General features: G+C 44.3%; 1 long non-coding RNA gene across 2 annotated transcripts; it reads right to left on the bottom strand.

Annotated features, from left to right (window-relative positions):
* Positions 1–7,127: 7,127 nt before the first annotated feature.
* Positions 7,128–8,692, bottom strand: LOC146868811 (uncharacterized). Of its 2 annotated transcripts, XR_014966429.1 has the most exons (6): positions 8,591–8,692; positions 8,421–8,483; positions 8,266–8,330; positions 7,910–7,974; positions 7,758–7,823; positions 7,128–7,372 (listed from the first exon to the last, which is right to left on the bottom strand). It is a non-coding gene; the product is annotated as an uncharacterized LOC146868811 (long non-coding RNA). The 2 variants fall into 2 exon arrangements; XR_014966430.1 differs by lacking the exon at positions 7,758–7,823.
* Positions 8,693–15,378: the final 6,686 nt, after the last annotated feature.

Here is a 15,378-nt window from a genome sequence, read left to right as displayed (position 1 = left end):
GCGCGCGCAGGAAATGGCCTCGCGGCAAAAAAATAAATAAACAAGTGGGGGGGAGTGCATGCGTATGACGAGAAGGGCGGGGGGGAGAAAGGAGGAGGGAATGAGGGGTAGTGCAAGCCGAGTAAGGCTTAAAGCGAGAACAATGGCAGATGGCGATCAAAGCGGCCGTGCGGTCGCAAAAGTGAAAGTAAGCGCGGCGCGCGCGCCCGCGCACATGCACTGTACCTCTAGGCTGGCCTGGTAGCACTTTTTGGAGCCCACATACAAAATGTCTCTTCGAGCCAGCGCAAGCGCTGGGGCTCAGCGAGACCTAAAAAACGAGCCATTGAACAGCATGAAAATTCATCAGCCATTAATTGTAAAAACAAAAGGGTATGATGCACTTGCCTGAAACTACTATCCCTCACGACAGGCAGAATAAAATCCTTTTATGGCCTTATTGTAGCACCCACCTCACATAACAAAATGTAGGGTATCTTGTGCAAACACAAGGAGATGATGGACGGATCGCTGAAACTTTTCAGACACTCACCCCCAGTCACAGATCTGGGTTGAATCCATGATCATTCTTTAGCTCACTGAGCCACCCCAGTTCAGACTCAGCTATATGCAAATCAGTCTTGACCCTGTTCCTTATGGGAACAGTTCAGCCCGAACTGCCAAGCCAGGTCTTCTCTGGACCGGAAACAGGCATCCTGGGACCGGTTTCGGGGTAATACCCCTCATCCGCCAGGCTAGCTTGGATCCAGTGGCAAAGTGAGCAAGAAACCCACGTCTGGGCATACCCAACTGTAGACAATAAGTTGCAGCCACAAGGAACCATATTTCTGACGTTATGTCATGCATTAGGATCCCCCAACATACTGGGTAATAAGTTCATCCTAAACCTTGTTAGCAAGATTCGATGACAACAATTGCTAACAGATGGCAGGTATGGTTCAATGCTAGGCAAAGTTTTCAAGAGGATATACCGACAAACAGACGGCTTAGAAAGTTCTACAGATGACAATGCTTATTGGTCCAAGCTAGATCAAGTTTTGTAACAGAACTAGATCAATCAAACATGGCATGTCTTCCCAATTTGCCAAAAGAGTCCCTTACATATTTCAACCATGGAATAGAGTGCATTTTATCTGGGTTAAGATAGTCACTTAAAATGGCCCTGTTCAGACTCAAATCTGACCCAAATTGTGATCCATCTCTAGAGGAGAGGACGTCCTGGTGCACAACATGGGAACGAATAGACCGAGGAACACTCAAAAGCATCCCACAGAATTTATTTTCCACAAGTTGCAATGTGGAGCCATCCACATATCCCCAGATGTCACAACCATAGGCGACTGAGGACGCACACTTCGCCTGATACAGTTTGAAAAGGGAACTTATTGCCCAACCTAGAAGAAACTGCTGAAACAGAGACGGAAAGTTATTGGCAAGTTCCTGACCTTGTACACAAAATGTTCTAGTCCTGGTGTTCCTAGAACCAGACAGCAAAACAAAGGACTTATTCATATTGGTAGACGGGTCTGGTGCCTCCATAAAAACCATGGAAGAATCCAATAGCTTTTGGAGGCCTGCCTGGTGAGCAGAACTGCATCATCCGCATATGAAAGTGCCGGCATTAGGCGGTTCCCAACTTTAGGAGGGTCAATAACATTTTACAACAGAGAATTTTCTAAATTATTTATGCATGACAAAAACAAAAATGGAGCTAAAAGACAACCCTGGCAAACCCCTCTCCTAACTTGAGAAGTGCCTGTAAAAGAGCCATCGTTATTATATTGGACGACTGCTAACACAGTCATATGCAGATCGCTCAGGAAATACACTATCTTAGGGTCCATACCCAGGGGAAAGAGAATGTCCCACAATTTCTCCCTATTAATCCTGTTAGAGGCCTAGGTAAGGCGCATGAAGTCCATATGAATGGAGCCAAGTCTGTTAACTGTGTATTTATGAACGATGAGATACAAAGACATACTCTGGTCAATTGTGCCCAGGCCGGGTCCGAAACCATATTGTATGCCAGAAAAGACCTCCACCTTTGGGATTTGGGAACACTCAGTAAAGCTAAACACCTGCCCCTGAGACCCCATGGACTGCATTAACAGCAAACAACCACAGAAAACGACTTCAAGATTCATGTTAATCTGTGATTTTCTGTTGCAGGACACAAAGTTTTCATATTGGTGCTGTTGTGATGTGTATATGTCAACTGTTTTCCATGTCTTATCCATGAAGGTGTTTGTCATAGGTCTTAACTTCTTATGTGTCTTCACAGCGCCAAGAAGTTCTCTGTACATGCGCTCGATAAATACTAAAAACATAAAATAAAATAACAAAACACAAGTCTTTTTGTAGGTGCAATGTTGACAGAAATCAAATATAAATAGAGTTTGGACACAAAGGAAAGTCCTTAAAAAAGCCCCAGGGTTCACAAAATCTAAATATCGGATCTGAGCCTGCTGTGCAACGTGGAAGTTTGTTTTTAAAGTGAATAAGAACGAGAAGGACGCTGGAGGCAGTATGAAGAATTCTGCCTGAGTAAGGAGAAACAGCGTGAGATTCGGGGATGGGTGTGGGAGAGGTGCCGCTGTCACTCACCACCCACTTAGACCCACTCAGCTATCCTGGAAGCACTCAGCCCACTGTGAAGGCAGAGGGGGTAGCTGAGAAAACTGTGAATCAGCACCTCGGGCTCTCCCACTTGACGTGAACCTCTCCTTCCATCTCGTGCCCCAGGCCTGCCCCCCCCCCACCTCCACTGACAGGAGCAGGCTGTGAGGCTGCCCCCTGATAGGTCGGCCTGCCATGGAGCCTTGCCCCTCCTCCTGCACGTGACAGGCCTCTAATTAACTTCTGAAGTTAAGAATACAAGCTCCCTAAGAAGGTTTAATGAGGGACAATATTTACATAAACACAATATGCCGAAATCTGTTAGGGTTGGCACAAAAAAGAATTTAATCGCAGAAATAATTAGCTGCCTGCTGGAAGCGGAGCCAGAGAGCCCAGTATTCAGGGCACAGCCTGCGTTTTCTAAAATCTTAGGCATGTACTGGCACCACCATGGGCAGGTCACACCATCTTTACTTTAGTGCAAAACTAGGGCCACCGGCTCCTGCGCACAAAGGTGTGGATGAAACCCACACAAACATTCTTACTCGAGGGCGCAGATGCAGGAAAGAGAGGGTTCAGCTATGACAAACCACGTGATAGACGTTTCCTTATAAATAACTTTCTTTGTAGGATGTTCCTAATGTCAACTATGAACAACATTTGTTAAAAAATATGAAGCAACCAGTTTCTACACTAATTTAGCAAACTGATTTACCATGAAGCATCAATTGTGTCTTTTACATTCTAAATACAGACATCTTCTTCCTTGTCCCTTTCTGTGCATCACTTCAATTGAACACAAATTTACCACATACTGATTGCTTCGTTGTTTGAGCTAGAGTGAAAATCTTTATGGAATGTGGACCGGAGCAAACTCTTACCCTCGTTCCTTATAACACCGGGGGTCAAAGGGGGCAATTTAGGATGCGAAGACCTGGAACTCCCTGCATCAGCATCTCAGACCATCACTGTCACTGCCTCAGGTCAGGATGGACCTCAAGGCCCGGCTCTTCGACTGAACTGCAGACCCACCCCTCCCCCAGTGCCTTGAGCACCTTACTTGTGACTAGCCCTGCTATACAAGAGCCCGTTTGATTGATTGATTGATTGATCGATTGATTGATTGATTGATTCTTCATGCACCAGTACACACTTATGGACTTAAATCCGTGTGAACCTGTGTAATCACTGGTCACTTTCATTTGAAGTGATGCTTTCAGTTTCTAAGGAAAAGATCAGTATTTTGCGCGAGGCACTGAGAGCATCAGTAAGTGTGTCACTAGTTCAATCCCAGCTCACCGCTTGCACAAGAGGGAAGTCACCAAACTCAATCTGCATTTTCACCACCCTGGTGAAATCTGATCTGATTGTGTCATGGTCACATCAGATGCGAAGCCTCAGCGCAGCAGATTTTAGATTGCCAAGGACCAGTGCTCTGAGGATGCTGTGAGTGAGACATGACAAGTATTGCACTGCATTGTCACATACCCAAGGACCAGTGCTCTGAGGATGCTGTGAGTGAGACATGGCAAGTATTGCACTGCATTGTCACATACCCAAGGACCAGTGCTCTGAGGATGCTGTGAGTGAGAGATAACAAGTGTTGCACTGGATTGTCACATACCAAGGACAAGCCTGAGTGAGACATGTAAAGTATTGCACTGCATTGTCATATACCCAAGGACCAGTGCTCTGAGGATGCTGTGAGTGAGACATGACAAGTATTGGACTGCATTGTCACATACCCAAGGACCAGTGCTCTGAGGATGCTGTGAGTGAGACATGACAAGTATTGGACTGCATTGTCACATACCCAAGGACCAGTGCTCTGAGGATGCTGTGAGTGAGACATGACAATTATTGCACTGCATTGTCACATACCAAAGGGCCAGTCCTCTGAGGATGCTGTGAGTGAGACATGACAAATATTGCACTGCATTGTCACATACCCAAGGACCAGTGCTCTCAGGATGCTGTGAGTGAGACATGGCAAGTATTTCACTGCATTGTCACATACCCAAGGACCAGTGCTCTGAGGATGCTGTGAGTGAGACATGACAAGTATTGCACTGCATTGTCACATACCCAAGGACCAGTGCTCTGAGGGTGCTGTGAGTGAGACATGGCAAGTATTGCACTGCATTGTCACATACCCAAGGACCAGTCCTCTAAGGATGCTGTGAGTGAGACATGACAAGTATTGCACTGCATTGTCACATACCCAAGGACCAGTGCTCTCAGGATGCTGTGAGTGAGACATGGCAAGTGTTTCACTGCATTGTCACATACCCAAGGACCAGTCCTCTGAGGATGATGTGAGTGAGACATGGCAAGTATTCCACTGCATTGTCACATACCCAAGGACCAGTGCTCTCAGGGTGCTGTGAGTGAGACATGGCAAGTATTGCACTGCATTGTCACATACCCAAGGACCAGTGCTCTGAGTGTGCTGTGAGTGAGACATGACAAGTATTGCACTGCATTGTCACATACCCAAGGACCAGTGCTCTGAGGGTGCTGTGAGTGAGACATGGCAAGTATTGCACTGCATTGTCACATACCCAAGGACCAGTCCTCTAAGGATGCTGTGAGTGAGACATGACAAGTATTGCACTGCATTGTCACATACCCAAGGACCAGTCCTCTGAGGATGCTGTGAGTGAGACATGGCAAGTATTGCACTGCATTGTCACATACCCAAGGACCAGTGCTCTCAGGATGCTGTGAGTGAGACATGGCAAGTGTTTCACTGCATTGTCACATACCCAAGGACCAGTCCTCTGAGGATGATGTGAGTGAGACATGGCAAGTATTCCACTGCATTGTCACATACCCAAGGACCAGTGCTCTCAGGGTGCTGTGAGTGAGACATGGCAAGTATTGCACTGCATTGTCACATACCCAAGGACCAGTGCTCTGAGTGTGCTGTGAGTGAGACATGACAAGTATTGCACTGCATTGTCACATACCCAAGGACCAGTGCTCTGAGGATGCTGTGAGTGAGACATGACAAGTATTGCACTGCATTGTCACATACCCAAGGACCAGTGCTCTGAGGGTGCTGTGAGTGAGACATGGCAAGTATTGCACTGCATTGTCACATAGCCAAGGACCAGTACTCTAAGGATGCTGTGAGTGAGACATGACAAGTATTGCACTGCATTGTCACATACCCAAGGACCAGTCCTCTGAGGATGCTGTGAGTGAGACATGGCAAGTATTGCACTGCATTGTCACATACCCAAGGACCAGTGCTCTCAGGATGCTGTGAGTGAGACATGGCAAGTGTTTCACTGCATTGTCACATACCCAAGGACCAGTGCTCTCAGGATGCTCTGAGTGAGACATGGCAAGTATTTTCACTGCATTGTCACATACCCAAGGACCAGTCCTCTGAGGATGCTGTGAGTGAGATATGACAAGTATTGCACTATATTGTCACATGATTTAAGCTTGTGGCACTTCTAGGCTGTGTTTTTACTACTGCGGTGGCCCTACCTTTACAGATGGAATAGACCCAAGTACTATGGCTGATGGCTAATTTACCCTAGAAAATAGTGCAATGCCAGGAATAGAACACATTTTGGTACCGTCACGGTCACGTGATAGCAGCATTGCACTGATACGTACATGTGAAATATGCGTGTACCAGCTTGAAAAACAGGTTGTGTTATATATGACATGCTACAGCTGATTCAAGTGAATGTATCACAAGAACAGTAATTCGGCAAGGAAAGTAGGAGCATGAGTGGGAGTGGGCTGCAGACTTTACTTGGTAGTTGGGTGAACATAGCAAACTTTGCACTTCAAACCGTTTCTTAAGTTTGCCAAGCTTTCCCTGCAGGAGAGGTTGGCACAAAAATATAGTCGGACAGTTGTCAATCAAAATACTTTATTTTCTCCTAGAATTATTCCATTAAATGTGTTGATTTTTCCAAAAGTTTTTCTGCTGCAAACCTACTTAAGGGTAATTTTTCTCACATTCTCTCTATTTTTAAACTGCCCAAATGTTTGAAGATTGCCAGGGGCTGTATTATAGAAAGGGCCCCGGGGGCGCAAGGAGCAAGTGTGCCCCCTTTGTGCGCTTGCGGGGCACTTTGGTATGACAGAAGTTTGTGAGGTTCCTTGTGTAATGCAGATAGCGCTGCCACATATATAGCACCAGCGCTATTTCAAGCGGGCGTTCCCTCATTCACATGGGGCATCGCCCCATTCAAATGAGAGAATCTCTTTGTCTCTGCGCCCATGCTGTATTATGGACGTGCAAAAGACAACAAACAATCTCAACTGGTATCATTTAGAATAGACAAGTAAAGGTGCATGTACGAGACATTACAATTAAGAGAAAGGAAGACTCTCAAACAATAGGTTTAGAAAAAAGCATCTTGTATTGGATACAATTAATATAAATGAGCAGGATAATGTAACAGTTGTAGCAGCACTGTGAGCAAAATTAATTAGCATAAGAACAACCCGAAATTGTACTTGGTGCTTAGAAGTGTACGTGACACGAAGACGGCGACGCAAGTGACAAAGTGAGATCAGCATGGGACGGCGCAAGGTGAAGTGAAGGTGAGTAATTAAACAAAAAAGACAAAGGTTCTGAACTCAATTTTAAGCAATAGAAATGATTTTGTATTTATTCAAAGAACCATAGGACAAAGATATGCCATCAATTGAGCTGAAAGGTCGACGGCGTTTCAATCCGGTTAAATTAGGATCATCATCAGGACCGGGTTGCAATATTCAAACGGTGCTGCACAAAGAAGAAGGACATAAAGGGGTGTAAGATAAAGGAAGGGAAGGGCATGATAGGGAGAAATGAAGAAGGAGAAGGGATGTATGGGCAGAGTGAAAAAAACAATCAATGAAAAAGACCAAACAATCAAAAAAGAAGGCCATAATCCTATAGTCTGAGAGGATATACCAGATTGAGGAAGACTCTCAGCATGTCATAACATACAGTAAAGGCTAATGTATGTGGGAAAGGGAGATGGAAGAAAGGAAAGGAGAGGAGGCGTCATCGGGTAAGGTAAGGAGAATGGAAGGGAAGAGGGAAAGGAGGCATCATCAGGTAAGGCAAGGGGGTGGAGGAAGGGGAAAAAGGCAAGGGGGGCGTCATAGGATAAGACAGGAATTACCTGTGTTGTATTGTCAACAGATATGAAAGATCAGGACATCACTTAATCGAAATACACGGTCAATTTCTATAATAGGAAAGGGAAAATTAGGTGTGGGGGGCCGGGGACAGGTCAGATGTAGGCATGAAAGAAAAAGTATCGTGAATGTATACCTGGAGGTGAAGGAGATTAAAGCTCATAGTCCAGGAAGCAGGCAATGCGCGGTGATTCAGGGAATCTGGAAGCAAAAACGGGAAAGAAGTAACAAGGACCGGGGAAAAAATAAATAAAAAACAAACAAAAAAAAAAATATATATATATATATATATATTTTTTAATGAAACAGAGGCATGAAAAGGACAGGTATGGTGAAGGTGTACCATATGGCAATAATTAAAGGCTCATATTTCAGGACATCACTTAATCGAAATGCACGGTCAATTGCTATAAAGGAACGGGAAAATCAGGTATGGGGGGCCGGGGACAGGACAGATGTATGCATAAAAGAAAAGGTATCGTAAATGTATACCTGGAGGTGAACGAGATTAAAGCTCATAATCCAGGGAGCAGGCAATGCGCGATGATTAAGGAAATCTGGAGGGAAAACAGGAAAGAAGTAAAAGGGACCGGGAAAAATAATGATGAAACAGAGGCATGAAAAGGACAGGTATGGTAAAGGTGTACCTTATGGCAATAATTTTAGGCTCATATTCACGGATGCGGGCAATGCACGATGGATCGGACAATCTAGAGGACAAAACAAGCAAAGGGTCAGAAGAACATCGCGGGCCGGAGTAAGGGGGGGCAGATGGAAGGGAATGGAGAGGAAAGAGAGTGGGCTACGCATAGTTTACCTAATGAATAGAAAGTCAGCGAAAGGCGTCTCAGTCAGCCAAAGTCCGGTGTATTGGATAACCCGGCGGGAGTAATTCCAGGAAGTGAAATAGAGAGAGGGGCGTTGCTGTAACATCGGGTGCGTATGCGCATCAAGGACAGATCAATAGAAATAGAAAGGGGGATGAGGGAAGGGAAAGATAGAGTAAAGAGGGCAGGAAAATTATGTAACAGTCAACCTAAAAAGAGAACAGTGGTTGCCATGGAGACAAAAGAAACAATTAAAATACGGTCCACAAAGGAAAAATAAAAAATTACATAAACGAATAGATTTGTGGTACCGGAGTAAGCAACTCTGTAAGAAATTACAATTACAGTTACAATTACGTAAATAATGCCCAATCAGTAACATAAAAGTGGGGAAATAACTAATGGGTCATAATTGGAAACTGTATGCAAAATAACAAGGCATGAACTAATCATGAGGAAGGTGAATGGAGCACATTGTTATTCGTAGACCCAAAGAAGTAAGTCATTTTATTATAAAGGGGAAAGAATGGCTGCGAGTGGGAGCAAGGGGGTGTCTGGTCTACTAATGGATAATCAATAATGAGGCCAGTGGCAGGCGGTATGGCGAAACGCTCTAGGAGGAAGTGTCTATTAGGGGTAGATCAGAGCAAATTGGTACTGTTCCACTCATCGATGGTATTTAACCCAGAATTAACGGAGTTACAAATGGTCATCCATTTGGATTCGCTTTTATTAAGCAGTGCTTTGATGTTTGATGTTTGAGAGTCTTCCTTTCTCCTAATTGTAATGTCTCGTACATGCACCTTTACTTGTCTATTCTAAATGATACCAGTTGAGATTGTTTGTTGTCTTTTGCATATTTACCCTAGTCTCAACAAGGTTTATGGGTCTTGCTCCTGTTGTCCATTATAGTATTATGGACGTGGGCGCAGAGGCAAACATGCCCTTAGGAGGCGCATTGAAAGTGTGCCACAAAAAGGTGCTGCACTTTCAGTACGTTAACGACAGCTCTCTGGAGGCAAGAATGGGTCTCGTGGACCCCCCCAGACATCCCCTTGCAGGTGGATGAAGTCACCCACTGGCACGGGTATCTCTTTCCCCCTTTAAAAGTGTAGGAGGTTTGTCGTCTGCACAGTGAAACACAGAGCGGCTTTCAAGCAGCTGCTCCGTAGTTCGCTTGAATGCGCTGCCCCCCGGACTACGCAAATTCGCGGCTGCCCTTGGGGCAGCGCATTGACTGTAATACAGTGCACTTTTCCTGTTTGCCTATTTAAAGGTGCACAGTAAAGGAAACAGGGAAAGTGCGCTGTATATGTAATACGGCCCCTAGTATACAACGTTTTAACATCATTTTTTTCCTCATCAGCCCAGGTCCACAAAAGGTATAGAAACCGATCTCCGGGGTCTCTCTGTAAGTGGCACCGTCCGGACCCCTTTTGTTATTAGACCTAAGATGGGTCACTCTATACCTTGCTTCTCGTACTCCGACCATAGGAAGCCTTGCAATCGACCAGACCCTCTCTGCGGCTGCCACTGGGGTAATCAAGCAAAATGGTATAAAGGCCTAATCATAGGACAATAATTATACATTTACACAGGGGTTTACCCAGTTTTCCATGGGGATCCAGAACTCATTACGCCTAAGCTTTGAAGCTCAGTCTAGCATAACCGTATATTCTATTGAAGCCAACCATTCTGCTTTGTTCGGTGGCGTAGCTTTAACCCTATTCTTACACATTTCCCTGCGGGCAAGCAATATTAAGTAAAAAATTAATTATTTTATATTTTGTGATAGAGATTCATAGTTAAACGGAATCCCAAAAAAGACAAGAGATTTGCTTACCTGTAGCGACCCTCCAAGTATTAAAGATATCATATTACTCACATCCCGCCAAAAATCTTGGAGTACCGGGCAATCCAAGAACATATGTTCATCATTGCATGTTTCTTTCCCACATTTGGGACACCTCGGCGTAACACCTTTCGCAAATTTTGCCAGCTTATATGGCGTCCAATAGACCTTGTGGAGACAAAAGAGGTGGTTCCGCCTTAAATTTGCGGCACGTACTGTGGAGTATAGCATGTTACAAGATACTTGCCATAAGTCTGTAAACTGCTCCCCCGGCAAGCTCTTTTCCCTCAGTGTTGCTGGCAAATTAAAGTCTCCATCCGAGCTCTCCACTAAGCTCCAATACCATCTTGCCACCTCTTTTCCACGGGATCCTTCAGATTTCATTGAAGATTCTAATACGTTAGACTGTCCCGCGCCTAGCCCATCTGTGAGGCTCCAACTTTTAATTTGAAGATATTTAAATTTCGACAGTTGTCCATCAGCTATCGCCTGGGCCACCTCCCAGGAAATCAGTACTCCTTCAACTATCAGTTGACCCCAAGTTTTTATCCCTGCTTCTTTCAAAGAACGAGCCAGGCAGTCTACGGAGATCCCGGGGAGTCCCAAACAGGGGCCAGTCCACTATAATAGTTTATATTAGATTCTCTCCTGATTTTATACCAAGTTATTGCAAAGCTTTGCAGATTCTTAAGCTGCACTTTTTAAAAATAGCGTGGATCTCCATATTTATGTATGAACTCGTGCTCGCCCCCTTGTACATCAGATAACATGGCTTTGAATATTCTCCCGATATCAGAGATATCTGGCTTGCTTAAAAGACATTTTCCTCATTTTTATATAAAAACCCAAGCATAATAAGACAGATCCGTGAGTCGTAGGCCCCCTTTATCGTATTGCGGTCTAAGCTTTTTCCAGGCAATTCTCGTACCTATCGACGCCCAAATGAAGCTGGTTACCTTTGATTGGTTCTGCAGCCTTATTTGCTTTCCCTGCTTTAATAACATTTCTAATTTCCAAGTCTAGAATTGGACTGTTCATTTCTTCCCTTTGGGGTTCAGACAGCTTGTGGGGAATTTCTTGACGCAGCCACTCTATCACTTCCTCTCCCCGCGTACCTACATTTTCAGAATACACTTCCCCAAAACGATTAATTAGAGCCTCTTATATACCTTCCCTTGACCTCGCTAGTCACTCTGACCCATCCAACTTCAGTTATTTTATAAAGTTTTTTACTTGATCTTTTTTTATCTTCCAGGCAAGTAACGAACGTTTTAACATCACGTGTGAGTTCATGAGCACTGCATAGGTGGGAGTTTTCAAATTTACTAAACGAACTTCACCAAATTTGTCTTGAAGACAAAATGTTACTCGGAGTAGGACTTCTTGTGCTATTGTGTGCTTCAAAAGATGTGATAATTTTGCCTGTATCTTTAATCCCAGTCACTGAATTTATTATGGGCGCGGCTTCAGGAGGGAGCTGAGGATCAGAACTTTAAGGGATAAATTAATCTGATTGTACAGCAGGGTTTTTTCTCCATCATCCTTTCAAGTATCCAAACATCTGGGTGATCTGAGTGGCTTGCTATGATCCAACGCTTTAGTTGCATTACACAATGTAAGCAACCAACAAATGTTCACTGATGGCATATCACAGAAAAAAAAACTGGGGGATGCAAGATGGCAACGACATCACCCCTGAGCTAAGAGAGGATGCGAAGCGTAGATAATGATTTGGAAACTATTTAAAATATGTTAGTTTTTAGGTTTCACTGACTTTAGCTGTCTGTTTTCAAAGAAATATTGTGGACAGGGCCATTACCTACACTGGGCATTAGGTCAGACATCAGATTATAATTGATTGACTTTCTCATCAACATTATTAGCTTGCTTCTTATTCAATGGATTTGCTTCCTCTTCGTGTGCTTGCCCCACCCTGGAGCCTAGCTTTTTTTTTTAGCATTCTTTTGATTCGATATAATATTCAACATCCGCTAATTAAACTTGGGGAAATGTCCTTTCTTTTTTCAGCACTCCATCCCTTATTGTGCTACTTCCTCACTGAAAGCCCTGCCTCCCCTGCCTCCAGCATTCTCTGTATTTCTCCCCCCTCTCTTCTAGCTTGCTTGTTGCTTGCCCACCCCTCCTGGTTTTGTCTTTTTTAAAATGTTTACTCTTCCCCGAACCAGCTAAATGTTTACGCCCCCTCCAACTAGTTCCTGCATTGCTCCCCCGCCCCGATTCCACCCCTTGTCGGCTCTTACAACCACAATTCAGGCCACTTGCTCCTTATTTTCAGTTTTACATCATTGTTCCTGCTTTCCCCATTTTGTTCAATTTACATGTTCAAGTTTCTGTTCGGCGTTTTTTTTCTAAAAAATAATGCTCTTTAGGCAACTTTTTATGGGAAACATCCATTACAACGCAGTCATTACAACGACCTACCTTTACAACATAACTGTTACAAAGCAACTGCCTTTACATCGCATGCCATTACAATGCATTTCATTACAATGCATGTCACTACAACGCATGACATTACAACGCATACCATTACAACGCATGTCATTACAACACATTATAAGGTAAGTAGTGGAGATTTTTTTAGTATTAGGCTGGGTATGGGTTTTCGGGTACATGGGAATAGTGATTTTTACCCCTACACTATCCAACACTTTTCCTACTGTTGCACTCACTGGAGTGGGAATAGTAATGTTTACCCCTACACTATCCAACACTTACCCTACTGTTGCACTCACTGGAGTGGAAATAGTTATTTTTACCCCTACACTATCTAACACTTACCCTACTGTTGCCCTTAAAGTATTATGCGTTGTAATGGTTAGTGATGTAATGGTATGCATAGTAATGCTAGTTTAAAAAAATGCGTTGGAATGGCATGCGTTGTAAAATTATGCAATATAATGGTAGCTGCGATGTAAAGACTGTGTTGTAAAAGCATGCGTTGTAATTGTATGCGTTGTAACGTCATATATTCCTTTTTATACTTGCCAATTTACCACTCCAAGATGTGCAAGTTCCATCTTGGAACGATAGAATAAATCGCACAACAAAATGGCCACCATTTTAGGATGCATTCACGTACTTGTGTGGCGAAGCATGAGTGGTGATGCTGTGGCAGTTTTAGTACCATGACGCATGATTCATTGCTCCTTGTTTGATGAGGTTGCTTCGCATTGTCAAACAATTTTGTTTCTTGTATTAATGCAGTACAGCAGAAGCAAAAACCGCCCCATGATACTCAGCACCCTGCCGTTTAAACCTGGCGATGATTTCTGGCCACGGATATCTGCCGGATGAACTAGCCTAGCTACTATTGTTAGGTCAGCTATGAAGTTGTCCAGGAGAGTCCACATGCCTAATGCTGTCTGGTCGTTGCCACCGCAATGGACCACCACCAGCATCTGGTAGTGCCCGTTTGCCCAGTTCCATTGTTACAAATGGTACTAGCTGCGGGGCTTGACTAACGTCTGATGGTGATGTCACGTAGGATCAGAGCTCTAGTCCCGAGCGGCAATTGACCCTGAAAAACTACAACTTTGAGAACGCTCCTAGATCTCACAATGCAGTCTTGCTGCTGTGAACTTTTTGGCGACACGAGCATGCCGAAATGAAGGTTTGTCTTGGCTAACCGTCCCCCTTTGGACCGAAGAAGCGAGCTCCAGGCAGAAGGCCGTACCCATACTTAAGATGGCACCCATGACTGCTGTACGGTGCTCAGCATAGTAAATGAACAAGCGGCTTCTTTTGAACAAACTTACCGGCTTTAATAAAGGTAGGAAAGTGCAATTACATCATGCTAGGTGGTAGCTGAACACCCTGCCACTATCTTATGGCTTCTCCTCGCCACCACTCTCAAGGCCTGTCTCAATCCCTACGATGGCACCTACACTTTACTACACGGCCCCGTGCTTGAAATATAGCTCTCCCTATAAATGGCGCCCTGTGGAGTCCAACGAAAGCGAGAGAGGGCAACTTTTTACAGCTAGTCAATTGTTTACTCCGCCATCACCTGCAATTGTTACTTTACCATTCTACCGCTTTGAGAGGGAGAAACTCTCACCTCTTTTCATCCTAGCCTTGTTGCTGAGGCCTACTCGCAGCCAGGATGCTGAGTGCTCGTGATCAAAAAATGACGCTTGGACGTAAACCCCCAATGTCTGCTAATTGAATGTCAGGGGAATTCATCATCACTGCACCATACCATAACACCAGCCCTTTTACAGCTTATTTCAATACCAGCATACTTGTAGAACAATGAAAAGAGACAAACGAGAAAAGAGACAAGCCTCTATAGAAGAGTCAAGCTGTATCTTTTGTGTAGCAGCGTATATTTTTTTTGCTTGCCCCTTTTCCTTTACTGCAGCTTGGATTGAAGTTATATCGCCACGCATAGGGCAATGATTGAGTGGCAAAAACACAGAACTGTCTTAGGGAGCTGGTTCCAGACATTTCTTAACATGGCGGACACAAAAGAAAAAGATTTAAGAGGAGAACACAGAGGCTCCAAAGAGAACAGAAACTTGGACAAAAGCGTACCCTCCATCACTGGATTCTCCAATAAAAGGCAACCAAGATCTCTCCAACAATATTGAAACCCTTCTCCTGCAACTCAGTTCACTACATGACCTGACGCAGTCAACACAAGCTAATCCAGAGAATCCACAGGTTGTAATGTTGGGCCTAAAACAAGATAATAAAGCTCTAGCCATCGTATGGAGGAGGCAGAATCTATGATTAGCAAGGTCGAAGATAACCAGAACTCACTGATTAAAAGATCAGACTCAATGTCACGAAAGGTGGTGTCGCTAGAAAGAGAACTTTGTGACTTGGAAGACAGAAACAGGAGTGGCAATTAGGGAATTGTGGGTTTGCCGGAGAACAGAGAAAACAGTGAAGAGTTGTGTG

The sequence above is a fragment of the Triturus cristatus genome, chromosome 1_2 (genome assembly GCF_964204655.1).
Source record: "Triturus cristatus chromosome 1_2, aTriCri1.1, whole genome shotgun sequence".
NCBI lineage: Eukaryota > Metazoa > Chordata > Amphibia > Caudata > Salamandridae > Triturus > Triturus cristatus.
Note: the sequence above shows the minus strand (reverse complement) of the source record. Positions and strands in the feature narration are given on the sequence as shown.